Source organism: Anser cygnoides, chromosome 3 (assembly GCF_040182565.1).
Source record: "Anser cygnoides isolate HZ-2024a breed goose chromosome 3, Taihu_goose_T2T_genome, whole genome shotgun sequence".
Classification (NCBI taxonomy): domain Eukaryota; kingdom Metazoa; phylum Chordata; class Aves; order Anseriformes; family Anatidae; genus Anser; species Anser cygnoides.
Window position 1 is genome coordinate 52459476 of NC_089875.1, and position 20780 is coordinate 52480255.

At 38.0% G+C, this 20780-nt stretch overlaps 1 protein-coding gene and 1 long non-coding RNA gene across 2 annotated transcripts in view; both read left to right on the forward strand.

Moving 5' to 3' along the window:
- Positions 1-19538, forward strand: part of LOC125184423 (uncharacterized) — a 184801-nt gene extending 165263 nt beyond the window's left edge. Inside the window, exons 2-3 of the long non-coding RNA XR_007168391.2 lie at positions 2324-2373; positions 11809-19538. This is a non-coding gene — a long non-coding RNA (uncharacterized lncRNA). The remainder of the gene's footprint in view (positions 1-2323; positions 2374-11808) is intronic.
- Positions 1-20780, forward strand: part of SASH1 (SAM and SH3 domain containing 1) — a 554055-nt gene that overhangs the window by 247798 nt on the left and 285477 nt on the right.

The following is a 20780-nucleotide window of genomic DNA, read 5'->3' on the forward strand; positions in this document are numbered from 1 at the left end:
AGGACTTAAAATGCTTGCTAGCCTTATTTTAGTTGAAAATTATATTAAAGGTGCTTCAGTCATAACATTGTTCTAACATACAGGAGGAAAAAAACAACACATACCTTTATTTCTTTCTCTGGCCTATTTTTGTAGTGAATTTCATTATTTCTTCTAGCAAGAAACTTTCAGATGATGGTGTGTTAAACATGTTAACAACAGGTTATAAAAGTCCTAGTTAAGAAATAACCCCAAAATTCTTCCTCTTACTAGAGGAAAGCACTGAAGCACTGTCTGGCCAGCTTTACAACAGCTTAACTATGGCACAGGTGTGCAAGGCTCAGTGCTGCTGCCACAGAGGGAGGACAGAGTCTTTGTAAGCCTCACAATGAACAAGATCTAAAATGTGTGGCAAGTAGGTGCTTTTGTTTTTTTGTTTGCTAGTTTTCTTACAATAATTAAAGTAAAATATTGGATTTCTTTTACTGGCGAGTTAGGTGGCCTAGCAGGGGGGTGACACACAGGGAATGCATTCTATGTGGTGCTGTCCTGGAGGAGCAGAAGTGCAAGATTCTTCCTAAGTATGTGAGGTGTAGCTTGGTCCTTTTGACAGCCACACGGGTTAAACAGTTTGGTATCTCTTTCCATGGTTGCTGCTTACATTTCAGTAACTCTTAATTCATATATATGTTTATTAAGTCATCTTATGTTCTCCATGTCCAACTGTCCTGTAAGATAATGGTAGAAATAAGACGTACCTTAGAAAGAGCACCTGACCTGCACCCAATTTCCCCAGCCTTAGTTTATCAAATGTGTTGTGAAGATGAATTTTCTTGTTCGTATATGAGCATTTGTTTAGGGGCTATTCTGAGTCCTATGCTGCAGAGTATCTGTCTGGTAGAAAGCACACTGAACAGCAACTTAAAAAGCTAAAAGCAATATGCAAACAACAAGTGAAAGGCTGAAGGCAAGTGCATTTCTCAGAAGGTCTGAATTTAGTAAAAGAATCATCTTTACAGGTTTTAGAAAAACAGAGTTAACAAAGTTTTATGTAGATTGATGTGGGGAGGAGGGGATTTTTTCTTCACCCTCTTTCCCATTAGGTAGAGGATGGGGATAGCAGGTGAGATGTGCTGAATGCTGGTCATGAGCATGATATATCCAGAGTGTGCCAGCGCTGATCTGCACGTGGCTGCCCCGGGGCTCCTGGTCTGCCAGGGGAGCTCTGTCTCTCTGGACTAGGGGTGGCACGTCCTTCACCATCCTCCATAACTTTATGGTGATGGGGGCTCTGCTGGGCTTCTCTAGCTCCAAAATAATAGGAGCATTCTTGTTATGGTTTTTTAAAAATAATTGGATGCACTTAAAATATATGTTTGAAGGGCACCGTTGCGTATGAACTCAAAGTTCTGAGAGGTAGAGGATTGTTACATAGGCAACTATAAATACCATATAGGAAATCCTTTGTTTCTCTTGAACAAGCTTTCAGAGTTCCTTATTTAAATGCACAACATCATGTTTTAAATGAGTCAAAGAGTTCCTGTGATAGCAAACTTAGAAAAGGAGCAGTGCAGTTCAAAGATTTTGTAAATGATGGCTTTGTTCTTCTTTTTTTCTCCTCCTAACCTCTTAACTGTGCTTACACGTTACATATTTCACGTGGTTGAACAATGGTGTATTCTCAGACTACCCCATTCTTTGATGTTACATGCTAGTAACTAAAAAGGATTTGAATGGCTCTATACACACGTACAGTGGAGACAACAATATGCTCCGTTTAAAAATGACAACAATAAAAAAAATCTGTTCCAGTAACTTTCAGACACTACCTCATTTCAGTTCTCACCAAATTCATATTCATTATCAGAATTGTTGTTTATAAAGCTGACGTGTAATGGAGGATTTCCTTTTGATCTATTAACAACACTTCATTTATTTAAAAAAAATATTCATACGGGATTGTCGTTGCTCAGGGGTCAGTCTTGATGCAGCCACCTGTGCTTCCCTGTTAGGGCATTGCCCACAGCAATGTCTGTCTGCGTCAGTAAGGTTGGACTTGTCTCCCCTCTCTGAATCTCCATCCTAAATCATATACCTCTTTTCCAGTATTCTCAATTTCTGTGCCATTTTGGGCAGGAGGCCTTTCAAAGATGTGTTGATTAAGTGTATATGCGTGTTATAGTTTCTTATCCCATGCAAAATATCTCTTATCTTTTGTGGAAGGAGGGAGTGGGCAAGTAAAAACTGAATGAAGGAAAACTTCTTTCCCTCCCCTAAACGTTAAATCTGTAAGAGAGATTTCCTGAGTAATTTTAATAACCCCCCCCCCTTTTTTTTTTTTTAGGTAAGTGGAAGCTTTCTCTTCATGGCTTGGGGAAGCATTTTGTTGCTGTGGTAAGTGTTCACCATCACATGAATACACTGATAGCTGTGTACAAATAAGCACATAAATCTGTTTCAAATTTGAAATGTTTGGTGCTGCCCCTGGCTTGTCATTGGCGTCACAACAGGCAGCTGCTGGTTTCTAGAACACTGTACATGTGTGCTTCTCCTGGACAAACTGTTGGTATTTCTGAATAGCAAAAATGATCTTCTGTCCTCTGAAGATCATGCTTGGTTACGTAGCTTGCAAACATCCTCACTGATTTTTATTCATGTAATTTGGGTTTAACATTAGATGGTTATGTTGTGTTTGGTCCTACAATACAGAAGCTTTTTGGCTGAGGTGGTTTACCTGTTTCTGATTTGACTACTTGTCTTCCAAAGGTAATGTGTCCTGTTAAAGTAGGAAATGCTGTTTTCCTTGCATCCTCTATTATTGTTTCACTTTGCTGTGCAGTAGCATAATTCTGATCCTTAATGGCTCTGACTTAGTGGTGTATGCACTTTTTAATTGAAAATAACTTTATAAGTTGCATGTGTGTTGGGGGGGAACGGAAAATCACCACAAAACTTGACCACCTATCGGTGAGTTTTTTTGAGAGTAAAAACTGCAAAGTCTTGAATTAGCATTTGTGCGTGGTTGCTGATGTACTATATCTGGGTAGAAGTGAAAGAAGGACTATTTTTTAGCAACTTGGTTTTTAGGTTATAAGGAGTGAATTTCCTACTCGGACTGTACAAATTCCACATGTTCTTTATGATGGATGATGCAGTGGACTGCTGGAGAACGGAAAAAAAAATAATTTCCCTTTGTGTTTCTGGCATTGTCCTGGAAATGGCAATACCTGTATAACCCTTCTGTTGAAAGAGATGTGATCTCGCATGCTATCATTATCTCCTCAGTCATATCTTTGAAATGTTATTTTATGACTCCAGTTGATTTTTGTGGCTTTTGTTTTTTTGACTGCAAGTCTTTATCCTATGTAACTTTCATTTGTGTATTGGATTAAAATATGCGTTACTTAGGGTGATAGTGTTTTAAGTGTATCCAGCATGCTTAGCCTTTGCCAACGTAATTATTTATATTGATGGTATTTGGGGATGGAGGTAAAGAAGGTTATGCTAGCAAAGAACAGCTATACACTTCATTAAAATTGTTTTAATAACATTACATAAAGAAATGTGCAGCTTGTACAGTACAAACTCATCTTTCTAACCCAATGAGCTTGATTTATTTTTATAACCTTATGTTGCTTCAGGGGAAAAAAAAAAAAGAATAAAAGGTGGGAGTATCTTAATTTTTAAATAATTATCAAATATGAAAGTGATGAAGTCCTACTTAAGAATGATCATATGAAGGCTTGATACAGTGTGTCTACACTGTAGTCATTTTCTGTGGAAAAATCTTTGTTTAGTTAATACTGCACTTGTCAGATCCACATGTTAATCAGGAGATTTGTCACTTAACTGGAGGATACCCAGTTTCTTTTTTTTTCTGGCCCATGGGAGACGTTTACTTAATACTATAATTAGGTTAAAAATTGGTATATACATTTGTTCAAGGTTATAGACTATTGCAACTGCAGAGCTAACACTGGGGTGAAGGAGAAGCTAATACAGCAGATGCAAAATCAGAGTGTGGGTATGTAAGTATGTACATATATAAATGCATAAACCTTTTAAAGTTGTTGTCCTGTTCTGAAAAAAGACTTTTTATTCAAGCCTTTATACTCTTTCAAGTTTTTATTCAATGTTTAAAGTAAAAGCAAAGCAAGAATAAACACCCTTTTAATAACATATTACTAAGTAGCTTGTATTCAAAATATATATTTTATACCCTTATATTTGTCTTGTTTCACGCACTTTGAATTTAGAATGAAAAAGTACTTAAGCTTCAAAAGTCCCTTCCTCTCACCTACCTTTTTGCCAAATGCTTGCTAAAACTTTCTTTTGAGGTCTGACAAAGAAAACTTTCAACTTCCAAACAGAAGCATCCAAAGAGAATTAGAAAAACTTGGAATAACTAATAAAACTTCAATCACCATGTATCAACTCAAACAAGATTTTATTGCCCCCTGAAGTAGGGTAGAAAATTGACAGATCTATGTAGAAAATATCCAAATGGAAAAACCGCTTATGCCAAAGCTGAATAAATGAACTGGAGATTGTCAATGCTGTTGCTTTAGTTAAGTGATGGCTGTGTGGGTAGAAAGACCAGAAACCATCATGCCAGTGATATCCATCACAGTGGGGGAAGGAAACTGGGTGCGTGCATGCGTGTGTGTAATGTTATATAGAAACTATCTGCTGATGAGTAGCCAGTGATCTATGTGTGAGGAAAAGTTGCTTGAGAACATAATTATGTTAGTGTCAAGTCTTGTTACATGTTATTTTTCAGCTTTTAAATTTCATCTCCCTGTTGAGTAGGAACGCTTAAAAATGAATTCCTGGAGGACAAATAATTTTTTCTTGAAGCATACTAAAGACAGCAGATTTTACTTTAGATACTACATTGAGGTTCATGCCCCATGCTGTTTTCAAGCCTGTTATAGTTTTCTTTTCTATTAAAGAAACAGGACTAGAAAGATCAGAAAATAGAAAAATGGAAAGGTGAAGAAGGTCAGGTTTTTTGTGCTTGCGTAGGCTCTTTCATACTTATGCTTTGAACCCTTTTAAGAATGGCAGAGGCACGTGAATCCAGATGTTGTTTGAAGAGCTACCTCAAAGGAAGCTGGTCACAGCAAAACACACCAGTGACATGCTGTGGCTTTTCATGACCATATGTAGTCCAACAGCTTGAGAGCTGCACCCCATTTCAAATGTTTGTGTTATATCACACAAATGTTTGTGTTATATCACACGCCTGTCTTTTCTTCTGCATTTGATTTGAGGGTGTTGGTTCTAAATAACTGAAGTAGTTCATTATAAAGGCTGCAGTTTATGACTTGTCATTTTTTTATTTTTTAATCAATTTATCATCAGTGATCCTCATTTGTACTCTGTTATTACGTAATGAAGCTTTCTGTTCCTACCGTTGGAGAATTTCTCTCAATCTTCAATTTCTGCTATACTCACTAATTTCAATAAAAATAAGTTTTTGTTTGTTTTTGAAGAGGTGATAGATTGCCTGAAGTACAGTGCAAACTAATATATTCAAAATGTTAAGAATTGAATTTGAGATTAACACATATATTCAAAAATCTTCCTATTTATTTTGCAACTCAGGTTGCTTTCAAATTTGTGTTGAGAATGCTTAAAATAGTGCAGAAACTGGGAAAAGTTGGTCTGAATCCTTTGCGTACAGCAAAATTTTTAGTTAGTCATGCTCTGCAGTCTTTCTTGACCATCATCATTTTAGGTTGTAAATATTTCTAGTGTCTCTTCCATATCCAATCACTGGTTTTGTTCTTGCTGATCAAGTTTAGTTTTATTTTCAGAAATTATTTCCTTTAAAACCTTTCACTTCTAGCTCCTACTACCATGTTGCTTGTTCTCTTGCCTTAATAGCTAAGTCAAAGGCTATAGTACAGACATTAAAACATCAAAAGAAACAGCTGTTCCTGCTGCTGCTGAAAGGAGATCCCAAATGTGAAATTATACTAACAAAAATTTGCAAAATAAAAATCTTGTATTTCAGAATAACTGTTCAGGTAATTAAATAGTGAATCTAGCATTCATACTTGCTCACTTCTAGACTTACAAAGTTCACTCCATATGCATGGGAGGGGAAAGCAGTCCTTAACAGCTCAGCAGGTTACTTCAAGTGAACATAATCTTGAGGCATATGTGGAATGCCTGCCTGCATTCCTTGGTAGATGAAGACTATTGCAAAGATTCTCCTTCTGGCTAATGGGATAAGTTTTATTTCAGAAAGAACCATGGACTGATAATTTCTTACTTATATTCTTTTGTGTGGGGGGTGTCTTTTTTTTTTTTTACTTGTTACACTTCTGTATTTTTAAAATGTTTTTACTAGGCTGTTTGTATATTTATGAAAAAAACTGAATTTTTTAAATGTTTGAAAGAAGGTGGTTTTTAAACTTTTATCTCAAAGGAAAAATCATTGCATTTCAAGATGTTTCACTAACAAGAACTACGCAAATAAGATATCAGTCTTCTGACAGTGCACAGCACACAAAAAACTGTCTTGTGGTTGGAACATATGTGAAATTTTTAATGACAGATTGCCACTAATAAACTTACTACAACTGCATTAATCTGATAAGTAGCAGCTAATCTGTAATATCTGATAAGCAACATTTTTTTGTGGTTATACGATGGAGATTTTTCCTAAAGCAGCTTTTTTCTACAGCAGGCTGGTTAAGGCTGTCTGTCAAAGAAACTTCAACCTGCACTGACAAAGACTCGATGTCTTTCATTGAATTAACACTAAAATAATCATACATTTGTGAAAAGTTTTGGAAACGTGTACCTGTGAATATATACAGGTACATGCAAGAAAGCATATGTATATAATAGTGACAATTTATAATACCAACCTACCTAGATTAGTTTGCATTTTTGTTTTAATGCTCAGAACTGCTCTTCTGATTTAATATGCAGACACTTTGTGTTGCATTGTTACCGCTTATAGTCCGTGACCTCACCTCTACCTTACCACATTTTTGGTGGGATTAGTCTCAATCACATTCCATAAAGCAAAAAGCACATTAGTTGCATTAATTCAAAAAATCAGTCTGTTGGGATTGTGGTCAGGAGCTTATCATTGTGCTTCTTACTCTCTATTAAATTTAATTTGAAAGGTTTAATAATAAGCTTGTAGCTGCTGCTTTTTTTGTCTTTTGATTTCTTAATTTTGAAAGTGAATGGTGAATGTGTATGGAAATAATCAGTATCATCCCAGCAGATGCATACAGTCCTCTTGTTCTACTTGGCTTGCTCAATGTCCTTTGTACAAACTGAGTGTGCAAGTTGGAGATGACACATTGTCTTATTGAATTGGGGTTCTTACCATTTTATTGAGATCCTGCTGAGTGCTCAGCTTGGTGTTTACTTGTGCTTGTTTATGCCAGTCAAAACAGGAAAATGAAAACCTGTGTTTTCAGGTTTACATTTTGCTGAAGTTAGCCTTAAACATTTTCTGAAGCCTTGCAAATAGCTTGATACTTTGTCCACACTAGTTAATAGGAAAAGCACAAAACTGAATGTCATCTGGTGTTGTGTATCAAAGCTGGATATTTTTAAAAGTTATGGAGCAGAATAGCTCCAGATCATTAATTTTTGAGTGTTCACAGCAATTAAATAATCATGTAATGGAATGCCACATAGGTATTGATCTATGAGTTTTACTGCCATGCAATCCTTTTGAAACAAAGCTGAATTTAAGAACAGCCAGTGAAATCTTTTTTCTTTGAAAATCCTTTATGAAATATTTAAGTGAAACATTCATTATTTTGCAATTATTATTTGAATGAGTGCCTTCCTAATTATGTGAAATATCTGTTTTCCTTGGGGTTTGCCTGACAGGAAATAGTATAATGCTATTTTATAGCTCATTAGTAACAGCTTTTTTTTATTTTTTATATTTTGCCAGCTGTGGGGATTTCTTTCTTCTATGTTCAGAACTTAATATTTTTCTAGGGAAAAGAGATGGGAAGAGAAACTTGTAAATATCTATAACAACACCAGAGTGGAGTGACGGCAGAGGAGTTACTAACAAATTGTTTTAACCATTATTTACAAATGTAATTAAGATCTAAAAAGATGAGCGTAAAGTAAAATCATAGTGGGGAGTCTTACACATGGTAGATTCTGCTCTTTCATTATTGCGCACTTTCAGCACTCATTTACATTGTTATCTCCCAAAGTCCCTGCAACTGTTAAATTATGCAAATCAAGTTACCATAATATTCAGTGCCAAAATGTTTTATTTAATAGCAGTCATTAATTTATTTTTATAATTGATTCCACTAGGAAATCATCTTAAATGTATCATTTTGTTTTAAATGGGTCCCAGTTCAACATAACTAAAACCTGTTGGGCCTTACAGTCAGGGGGTGTTTTTTCCCCAGCACGTCCATGACAATTCAGCAGCGATGCCACCACATCCCCTTCATTTCCCTCCCATTTACCAAGTAATTTCACATAATGGTAGAATCAAACAACATATTTAAACATGACACAACCATGTGTTTTATAATGCAGTGAATAACTACTATTGCTATTGTTTCTGGATAGAGCAGAGCATTATAAGAAAGCAAGGAATGGAAGCAGACCTGAGAGAACTAGGGTAGTGCCTCTGGGAGATGGCGAGGCGAAGGTGATGCTAATGAGATTTTAAAAAGAGGAGAAATTTTTGAATAGCTCCAGGTCTGATTTGCATGATCTTTAGCATATAATACAAGGACATCTTGAACACTGCAATGATGCAAGTCTTGAGGAGCTTCTGGATCTCCCCAGGAAAATCTTTACAGAGGGGAGGCAAGGGGTTTTCCAGTGGATTCATCTTTCTGCCGTGTGTATTTCAAAGGGGCTGTTTAGATGGGCAGAGACTGTTTAGACTGAGATTCACAACTTGGTGTACTGCAAGCACAAGAAGCAGCATGATTATGGAGTTAGATCTGTCCTAGTGTCTGAGTGCTAAACATAATTTAAACGTTCTGTGATCTGAAAATACTACTCGAGTAACATACACCACATCTCTTTCTCAGAAGCATCATGTTTGAAATACTGAATTCTAGGAGAGGAAAAAGCTTAATATGCATGTATTTATAAGCAAAACCTGGATAGATTTTTTTTTCCACTAAACCTTTGCCCCCCTTCCCAATGCTGTTGTGCAGCTGTGGCAGGAAATTAAATTCAGTACGAGAGTGGAGATTGCAATCTTCTCTCCTTCTGTATCCTGTATCTGACACATTTTTACCTTGTTCCATTGCAGAGAAGACCTGGCAACTTGTTTGAAAATGAGTAAAATATTTTTGCAGGGACAAGTAAGGTTAACCTTGCACCATTTAATAGCCACAGGGAGCAGAATAACCTGTTGTCTTTTGAGAAAGTGCAAATGAGATTCTTGTCTAATTGAAAAATAGGATATTTCTGGGTTAATTGCTGGAAATGACCAATTATCCAAACACCTGCAATAAAAGAAACAACACCATCCCTCTTATCTTTCTTAAAACAAATTACTGTCATCTGTAACCAACAGCACATTCACCAGAAGGCTACGTGGTTCCTGTTACACAATTCTTGTTTATCAGTCTTGTGAATAACAGGTAAGATCATTACCTGGCTGCATTATTTACCTTTTGAAATTAGAAGATGGAGCACCAGTTCTGATGCCAGTGCATGGCCTCAAACCTGTCCTGTTTCACGTAACGACCTGTAACTTGTCACTTTTAAGAGCATAAAGTGATGTGAAAATTTGGGAGGGTGGTTGTCAGCTCATTTTTCCCATCTTCTGTCTATAAAACTGAATCCAGCCCTAAACAGATTAATTCTTTCCCTGCTTCACCCCTAGTTTTCTAGAAGTTTCTGTTGAAAGTGGAGGAATTTGTCCTGAGTGGAGAAGTTGGAGGAGTGGAGAAGTTGTCCACTGTTCATATGAGGCAAAGGACACAACAAGACTGCCCTCTTCCCAGCCAGCTTTCTCACTCCACCTCCTCATCCCCTCATCTGACATAGGCTTCAGGAAGATCCCTCAGTGAGGGAGAGGGTTCCTGGCTTTAATCTTTAAAGCAATATGTAAGCATTTATAGGTTTGTTTATATGTGTATTTGATGATTTTCATGCAACCTCAACATAAAATAAATAGCCTGATGGGGTATGTTTCTTTTATTTGCATTTCGTGGTGCCTAAGGTAATTTGTTCCCTATATGTAAAACGTCAGGGGTTAAAGATGTTAACAGAATAGGCTTGGTCTTTTGGAGATTTCTGCTTTTTTTTTTTAACAACATTTATTTCTGTGCATAGGCCTTTATTATAGTTCATTTCTAAATCTGGTAAAAACAAAAATTACACATAAAAATGAAAGAAAATATAGAAAAAAAATAGCGTAAACTACTTTTGACTAGCTTCCCTGAAATAAGGATGTTCTTCTGTGACAGAGGTAAATATCGCTTTTAATTTAACTGAAGAAAGCAATAAACAAAGCAGCAAGCATAATTTACAATTGTCCCCTCTCTTTTTTTCCTCCCCCTTCCTTGACTTTGTTCTTGGCAGATTTCTTGTCCATAAATGCATATTCCTGCATTCCCAAGATACAAAGCTCTCTGCTGAATCTCAATGACAAGGAAAAGTCTCAGTTGGTTTATTCTTTAGTGATCTGACCTTTTCTCTGTCAACTTGTTTACTAGCAAACATTTCATCTTTGATTCAACCCACAGTTTACTGAAAAGCAAGAAACAAAACTTCTGAATCTGTGTCTCTTGTGATCTGTAATTTCTGTTACAAAATAATATTTTGGAAGATTAAGGGGGAATCTTCCTTTTCAGGAGCTCAGGGTCCTAGGCTTGGAAACTTGTGGAGATTTTTACTCTTGAAAAACAGTTTGCCTCGCTGCAGTCTGGGATCAAGTGAATCAGATCGAATGGAGACACTGGCACAGGCTGTCCAGAGAGGCTGTGGGGTCTCCCCCCTTGGAGGTGTTCATAAGATGCCTGGACATGGTGCTGGGCAGTCTCTGGGTGTCCCTGCTTGAGCAGGGTGTTGGACCAGGTGGCCTCTGGAGGTCCCTGCCAACCTCAGGCACTCTGTGATTGTGTCTTGGCCATGGCCACCCCTAAAATGTGGGGGCTTCACCCCAGCTCCCCTCCTCTGTACGTGGGCTTTGGAGCTCAAGGTAACTGCTGTGATTCTGTGAGACACCTGGCTTCTATTGCTTCAACTCCAGCACCTTCTACATAACCAATACACTAGGTATTTCCAGCTCATCAGTCCTAGGCTTTCTCTGGTTTTCGTGTGGAATTTCTTGGCCGTGATCTTGAAGTATTTTTAGTAACTCCCTTGTGTGAGAAAAGCCATTTGTGAGTGAAGCATGGCTATGGGCTGGGTTAATGAGGGAAGCCTTTTTCAAATCTCTCAGCAACCCACCTGTCAGTCTGAGCCTCACTTCCAGGAATAATAGTCTTCAGCTGGATCCCCTTTCCCTCCTCTCCTTTGTTTTTTATCTGTTACTCAGTGATTAGACTCATAGCTAAACTGAATCTACTTACCTAGCACTTGGACTTGGTTCACTGATTGTTCTGATGGCAGATTTTTTTTTAAGGTAATAGGACACTGATTTAGAAGGCGTTCAGACAGAAATGTGTCTAAAACAAATGATGCCTTTGGTCCTGTGGTTGTCCATAGTCTTCTCCCCAAGCATCGTTGCTTGAGAGGATGCTTCGGAAGCATCACATTGCTTGGAGAGCACTGGGGTGGCAAAGTGGGCTTCTCCACCAGTGTTCTGTGAGGAGAGCTGGTATTGATTTTGGTTGTTTTTTTTTTCAGGAGTTCAGACAGTGTCCCTGATCACTTCTACCTGTTACCAATTAGCATTACCTACGGGTAGTGTGTTGGTTATTTGCAAAGGCATGGATTCTTGAAGTTATTTGTGACCAACTTCCGTGGCTTTCAGTATGAAAAACTTGAATACATTTTGTAGAAGATATCGTTGACTTCTCAAATTTCACACGGATCTACAACCAGTTAGCACTCAGCATAACCTCCTTGATAACCATCTGTTCTTCTGCTCACACTTACATGTAAAACGTGTAAGAAGTGGATAAGGGAGCTTAAAGTGTATTTGCAGATTGGTTGCTTCCATCAAGAAAACAGTGGCTAAGAGCCTTCTGTTTTTCTTTCTTTTCCCCTACAAAAATGTGGTATGAAGCATATAAAGGTATACAAATGAAAATTAATACTTTTTTTATTTCATACTGTGCACTGGAGACTTTCACTGTCTTGTATCCTGTTTTTGTTCAACTTGAGCATAAGGGATGTTTGTGTCTGACTTCATATTTACCAAGATATGATTAATTTTTATGAAAGAAGTAAATGATTTAAATAACACTGCTTATCTGCAAAGATTGTTGTTCAGACTGAAAAGGATCAATTGTAGTGGTATCTAGTGCCCTTTACTGACACTAGTTTCAAAGTGCCAACTTCAATTAAACAATATCCTGTTAATAACCTCTGGATCTACCTACCTGGAATTTCAGAAGTGGCTCAATACTCCAACATTTCATCAGGTACAGCATTAAATTTTTATTACCCAAATCTGTGTAAATAATTTGTATTTCATATTTTCTTCTCTTGATAGAACTAAAACTGCAAGCTTTTATGAGACTGATTGTCTTGATAGGTCACACACAATTTCAGCCTACTTTTCAGAAACAATGTGAGAAGAATACTAGCTTGAAAAAAGAGTAAGATACCTAACCTTATTCTGAGTGACTTAGGGCTAGTACTGGTGCAGACTGTACTCTCTCACAAGCAGAGGTGTCATCTGTAAGGTATCTGACTGTCTTGATTATATGACTTTGAATAAATCTTTCTTGAAACTATGCTGCCCTTCCCGATTTCAGTCAATTACTGATTCAGTCCTTTAAAAATCTTCTTATGGGTTTGCTGGATGAGGTTGAAGCTTATCTATGAAAACTCATGAACTAGTTTTTGCCTGCCACGCAGATTTACTGAAAAAGATGGAAGGACTTGTGTTTGTAAGACACAAATGTACAAGGTTATCACCTGTTTCTAATAATTATATTTGTTTTAATTAAGTAATAGATCTGTACTCGATTTTTTAATAGAATGAGTCAATTTAGAGCTAAAGAAATGGCTTGAAATTAAATGTCTTTAAAGGTTAATGAATGATGCATTCTTGAAGTAATCTGAAGAACAAAAAGAACATGTTATGTAAGTAAAATATATGTCCTCTCTAATTACATGGAAAAATAGATATGAAAGGAGACTCAAATTCTTAATTCTAACATTAACAGCCTGGATAAGATTACTGACTGTGGAAGATAGCAGAGCTCTTTCCATAGTGAAAATGAATGAATGAAGGATATTGGTAAACAGTAATATAATAAAACTTAAAAATTAATACAACAATTTAAAAATAAATTGAATAGAGTGTATGTAGTGCCAATGCTTTGAATATTACTTCATTTTGCTTCATACGGATTCTGGAGACTGCTTGGTAGGTTTGTAAACTTTACTCCTAAAGGAGATGCTCTGACCAATGGAAATGTAAGGACAGAATGAATATGCATGGGTGTTTTATATTTGTGTTGTGTAAAAACAGTAAATATTTCAGCCTGTCCCATTCTGTTGAATATCTACGTAGCTATTCAAGAAAGGAAGGTGCCTGTCTTGTATTATTCATTTCTAATTTGCTTCCATCAGAAGGCCAAATGGAGAAAAAACAAGGTATTTTGACATTAAGGTATGCGTTTAAGTAACGTGCTTAAAACCAGAGTCTTTGAGTCAAAGATGTTGGACCTCAGGCAGCTCCACCATCGCTGTTAATAGACACTGTCAGAAAACTGATAACAAAACTCATCTCCATTCACAGTATTCATGCTCAGCAGATGTGCATCACTGAAAATTATGTTCATGCTCAGAAATGTCGCAAAATGATCCTTAGTATGCTCTAGTTCTGCAAACTGAAGTGATAGCTGACTTACTCATCTTTGTCAGATATTTATTTACACGTCCCACGGGGAAATACATTACACATTTAGAAAGACACTGGAATGTTTTGCAAAAAGAGAAGTTATTTTTAGAAAAAGATTCGTCTGTCACAGACGTGGACGACATCTGGTTTAAGTGTGATGAATGCATATTGTAGAAGAAAAGGGACATCCTGATGCTATTACATATACATCTTTGTGATTATGGTTGTGCTTTTTTCTAAGAAGCAAATTTATTACAGATAAATATTTTATTTTTTGCCCAAGTGTGCTTCAGTGCACTACAGATACTTGATGCTCTAGTGCTCCCCTAGACAGCAGGAGAATCTGTTACGTAGTGTGGAATTGTCCCTGGGAACAGTAGTAGATCCTAAAAACCACATAGATGACTTCTTAAGGTGGGCTGACAGCCACTGTAGGAAGATCCCACTTTTCTCATACTTTGCCATGTTGTGCCTGCAGCACTGTGTTGGGCTCTGTATATTAATGCAGCGGAATGTATTTATATCATCTTCCCTCCTACATGGCCATGGTGGCAGCTCAGGTACTAAATATCTGCTAATACACATGCCTCACAGAGACATTTGTTTATTTGTGCAACATGAGCTTTCCCATCAGCTATTCATCATCTCTGCTTAAAAAAAAAAAAAAAGTAGTAGGTCAGATGGCAGCAAGGTTGTTCTCACTTTTCTTCCCCCAGGGGAAGGAAGGCTAAGAGGAATAGAGTTTGAAACACCAAAATCTGAGAGACCAAACAGCAACGACTGGAAGTATTGCACTGTTTTTCTCTAGTATAGTAAGAGTTTGGTTTAAATTCCTCTCCTTTTTGAGAGAGATAATTGAGAGATAAAGAAGAGGCAGGTGAATTTATTCTCTGATCTGTATTTTGTAATGTATGACTTTGGCCAAGGATCTTAAAATATGGTATTTCTTTTGGTATTTGCCTATTAAACTTAATATATCAGTATGTTTTTATGTATTACTTTGCTTGCTAAAATAAATAATGTACTGAATGTTGATAAAGTGCAAGCTTCCACTTTTGCAGGCCTCACTGAGTAACTTGCATTCATGTTTTTTAATAATCATGTGATTTTGAACAAAGTAAATTTAAAAATAACGATGTAATATCATAATCTCCAAAAGGGATTATTCTGGTAGGGCATACATCAGATTGTAACATGACATAGAAATCCAGAAAACTGTTGTGACTGTGTAAAGAATTTGTTTTTTAAGTGCAGCAGTATGTTCTCAGTGCTCTCAGATGTATTGTTTGATCATGGGAAAAGAAAAGAACATTTGTGGAAGATCAAACAATATCATGTACAGCATAGATTTTAAGGTTCACATAAAGTCTGAGCCTTTTCTTCTAAAATTCTTCTGACATCTGTATCATTGCAGGGGTTGGTGGTTTTTCGGTACAACAATTTAGATCTGTATACCATACTCTGAAGTGACTGTACGCAGTTAGTTATCTTTTTATCAGTAGGGAATTGTGGTTTCACCATCATGGGCAGATGAATTTCACCAAACACCCACCCTCTCTCACAGTACAATGAAAACGTCTCAAGGGTTGAGATAGGGAAGAGATATCACTCAGCAATTATTGTCATGCTCAAAATAGAGGGAGAAAAATACAACCTAGAGTAGTGAAAACTAAAAGCAAACAAAAAACGACTTCATAAACTTCCCTCCTACCCCTACCACCACCCTAAGTGGCAAAATGGGAATAGGGGCTGCGGTCACTCCCTGATGCTTTGTCTCCACCGCTCCCTCACAGTCACTCCCTGCCCCTGCTCCCCGTGGGGTCCCTCCCACGGGATGCCGTCCTGCCCGAACTGAGCCTGCGGGGGCTGCCCACAGGCAGCAGCTCTTCAGGAACTGCTCCCACACGGCTCCGTACCACGGGGTCCATCCCCCAGGAGCAAACTGCTCCAGCACGGGTCCCCCACGGGCGGCAGCTCCCCCCAGGCCCCCTGCTCCTGCGTGGGCCCCTCTCCACGGGCTGCAGCGTGGAGATCTGCTCCACGTGGGACCCATGGGCTGCAGGGGGACAGCCTGCTCCACCAGGGGCCTCTCCACAGGCCGCAGGGGAACTGCTGCTCCATGCCTGGAGCTCCTTCTGCACCAACTTGTGCAGCTGGCTGGAACGGGCCCTTATCTGTTATCTGACATGGGGCAGCTTCTGGACTCTTCTCCCAGAAGCCAGCCCTGCTAACAAAACATTGTCATATAAACCCATTACAGTAATCCATGATTTTCAGCATCACAACAGGGATGTTCAAATCTGTATTTTTGAAAAGTACAGTGATGATCTGTTGGTAATCATCAAGTTTCAATTACATTAATAGCTGGTCTTAAAGATTTATTTTACATTTTCCTTCAATAGCATTTTGCATATTGTATTTGGAAAGTGTTACAGTCAATTTCACCTACAGGCAGGGAGCTGACTTAGTCTGCACGCAGCAGATCAGTGGTACGGTAGTTCTGCTCATGTGCACTTCAAAAGAATTTCTCTAAGTGTACGTGCATGTATATGAACCTGTTTGCTAGCTTCACACTTACACTAGGTGAAAGTTAGAAAACAAAATACCTTGTGGTTTGCGTTAGTTGCTGTGCATGCCAGGTAGAATGGAAATTCCCTCACTTCACTGTCAGGGAATAACACGATAATCTTGCAGCATTCCAGTATGTCTCTACTGGGAAAGAACACTTTTTTGAGTTTAAAGTAATAAAGTCAAAGATGTACTTCTGCTCTAGTTGGCATTTTAGTAGCAGACTCCTGGTTTGTGGCATTCAGCTCAAGTAAAAAGGGATTTCTTTTGGAAGGGCAGAGGAAATGCTTTTCTGCATATCACAAAAGCATCAGCAGAGCTGCCCTTCAGTGACCCTTCCGCTTGTCCTGGCATTTTCACATGCTCTCCTCAAAGCACGGGCATCATGATAGATTCTCAGGTCCACTACTTTCCTGGTCTGTCTTAAACCCCGCAAACTCTTGTACATGTATCTGAATCCAGAGAGAAGCCTTGTGCCGAACACTCACTCTGGATATTTGGCATTGTGCATGCCTGCCCATTCAAAGTGACTTGTGACCTGTGCTTCAAAGATCAGTTTGGTTCCCTCAAAATCATGGCTGTCTCCTTCTGTGGGAGCAGTCTGTGCTTCCCAGAGGGCAGGAACTGTGGTTCTTCCTACACTTTCTGAATGGGGGGCTGAGCAGGCAAAGGCCTGGAGAAAAGTGAGGCAGAACTGGATTTAGAAGTCTAAGAAAGTAATATAGACCAGTACCTATTAGGTAATAATTATCACCTTTTAAATTGCATACTACGCTGAATTTGATTCCTTGCTGCATTTCCCATATCAAGTTGGGCCACTGTAGGTAGCTGCTTTTTTCTCCTTGAATTTGTGCGGCGTGTATTAAACTGTATATCAGATGTGATATGGAGATTATATCAATGACATTTCTAAATATACAGTTTCTGGTTTCCTTTCCAGTGAAACTTTGATGTCAGCGTTTTGACAATTGCCCTTTACTTGTGTGCCTACCTCCTGCAGATGGGGTCTGACTTATAAGCCATAGTCTGTCTTTAAAGCTATATGCTCTTCTGTTGACATTTTTTCTCCTTTTATTTTTTTGCCTTCAAAGGTTTTTGTGTTTTCATGCTGTTTTTATTTTTTTCTTATTTTTTATGCTAAAAGTGATTAGCCTACCAGATTTCTATACTTAGGCTTGTCTTTGTTTCTGTGCTTTTCCATCTGCCCTGTTCACAAGTTTTGCATCTACATGCTGTGCTTTACAGAGAAGCATGCTCTAAACTGGCATTGCATTGTATAATCATTTGTAATCAAAATTGCTCCAGGTGATTTAGCAAGTAACATTCAAAGCTAACCGCTAAGTAGAGGGAATATAGGAGTAGAGACTGATTTAATGCCTGCTCTTAGAGCTTAAAGCATAAAACTAATGGTGCTAAGATGGTAACATGGAGACAACTATATGTCATCCAAGGCTGACATGATAGAAGCCCAAATTACGTTATCATTGTACTGTAGCCTCATGCAACAAATACTGCTGCACATAAGCAGGGCACCGAGAGAAATAAAGCCAGCTCTGTCAAAAGCTAATTTGCAGGTGCATCTGAAGAAGATGGCCAGCGTATTTGTACAGTTCTGTTCCTGATGGCTTCCTTGTTCTGAAACAGTGTGGTTCTACTCTGGATTTTAAAATCGAAAGGGTTGTTTTCCTTCAAATTAAAATGGAGTCAGGAGACTTGGATTTTCTAATTTTTATTTTATTTTTTTATTTATTCAGCAATAAAATAAAAGGATTAGATAAGTCTTTAAAAGTGTAATAAAATGCTGCTGTGAGTCGTATGCTGTTCAGGAGATGTAGGTGCAATCAATTTCTTTCCTCTTAGGTATCATCTTAAATTGTAGTAAAATTCTAATGGAAAAATATTTTGAACATCAGTCTGGAGGACCTGTATACAGACATTAGGAGATAAGAAGTTCTGATTGCACTTTTTTATTTTTATTTTTTTTAGATTTAAGCAAGTTACCTGTTTTCTAGAAATCTTAATGTTACTAGACTTTCAAAAAAAGAAAACAAACAAAAAAAAACCAACTAAGAAATCATGTTTGGGCACTGTCTATGAAAAGTTATGATGCTGATAGTGTAAAAAAGCTGTATCCAAGCTAAGTTTTCATAGCTATCCTGTCTGAGGTGGCTTATTCTGGTAAATGGTTTCCAAAGTGTTCTGGAAAGGCAAATGGAAAGACTCACTAGGAGAAGAAAATGAGCCTTTACCTTCAGGGGAGAAAAGTTGAATTGGAGCTGTGAAGTTAAATAAACTTCATTCCTGGCTCCTTGTTGTATTGCGTAGGTATTTTGGTTCCTTGGCTTGCTGTTCAAAAAAAAGCCTTGTTCATAATTTTCAATGCAACTGGTAAGAACACATGGTACATATGGCCAAGGTGTCTGAATGGTTTTACAGGCAAATACAGAGTTGGGAATAAGTGTAGAATGTGAAGTACTTGGGATAAATGGGCTTGTTGGGTTTTACCTGGAAGGTCTGAGATGGGAAAAAATGTTTCCCATGTAGGAGGAAAATAATTCCTATTGAAGATGCCAAGGAAAAGAAAGCTAATGAGGATAAGTATGCCTGTTTTTCATGGTGCAGAACAATGAGGAGGAATATTTTTGCAGTTTATGATTTTGAAGGTTAGTTACAACTTTTTATTATTTAGCTTTTGCTAACGCTATCTCCATCTTTAATTTCCAGAATGCAAAAATTCACCACTCTAACTTTAGTGGTGCTGGCATAGATTGGCAACAATTTCAGACAAATGCAGCTTGAACAGGTTTATAATGCAGAGTAATATGTTTCTCTATTGATGTGTTAAGCTCTTAATTAGGCAGTGATAGACTATGACAACCTTGTGTGATGTGACAGCATCCCCAAATTGTTCCTGAAAAGTCATGTGTCTATCCAAAAAAAAAAACTCCTCTCCTCTCCTCTCCTCTCCTCTCCTCTCCTCTCCTCTCCTCTCCTCTCCTCTCCTCTCCTCTCCTCTCCTCTCCTCTCCTCTCCTCTCCTCTCCTCTCCTCTCCTCTCCGCTTCAGATATACTCTTTAACTGTGCTTAACCTTTTGATTTACTAAAGTAATCCAGAAATGTTTTTTCTTATTATTCTTTATATCTTTGCCATCCCTTACAGTAAGCTTGTTTGCAATGTGATGGATGCTAATTTCTTGTTTCACCTCTTCGGGAGGTTTGCAGTGCTCTCTGTACTGGTGGCTGGTCAACTGCTTCAGCACTGCCTGGTGAACAGCACAGTGGCACTGGCTTTCCCCAGGAGCCTTTCACTTGCCTCTGAAGGCAGTGTCCCTGCAGCCGAAGGGAAATAATTGTCAATGAGAATCAAAAGGCATTCAGCCTTTTGGTGATAAATTGTCCTGTTGCCTCCAGGCACCACTTCTTCCAAAGACAAAGGCACTGATAAAATATTTATGCTGAAAGGTAGCAGGTAAAGGGATTGTGCATTGTGAGGTTTTAAATCTGTGTTGCCAAGATAAATTTTTTTCTTAACTTCAGTGATCTGAAGGTAAAGAATAAGGATCTTAAGGAATATATTTTGTGAGTTAAGCCCGGATGCAGAAGTCACTGATGCCATCATTTCACTTAAAATAGCAAACATAAAGGTTGCATTGTCAAGAATTTTTACAATTGAAGGATGTAGCCTAGGCCATAATACAGCATTTACTGGTGAAAAAGTTAGAAGCTGTGAAGTGGTAACAGGAGAATCATGCTTCAAGTGCTGATTGTTACCCCGTTTCTTAACGACACTTGTTTGTTTTGTTGTTTTTTTCCCCTCATGTGCCCATGTGTAATTTCTGCATTCATGGGGATGGTGAAAACACTGGTATGGAAAGACAGCTGCTCTTTGATGCTTGTTAGAGAGATTGCAGTCAGTAGCTGCTCTGTAGTAACACCACTGCAACTGGTACATCCTAATGGGTGGTACAAACAGTGGCTGTCCAAAAAAAAAAAAAAAAAAGACCTCTTGTAAACAAGATAATAGTATATCTGTATAGGATCTTTGATTCTCTAATTACATACTAATGCTTTGAACTATCTTTATTTAACTGAACCCAAGTTTACAGGTTGACAACACAGCTATGTAAGCCTAGAGTTACAACAATGGATAATTCCAGGCTTCAAAGCTCCCAGCATAGACATGTCCAGAAGTCCATTCTGCACTCTGAACTCTTCATGGTTTTCAATTACTACA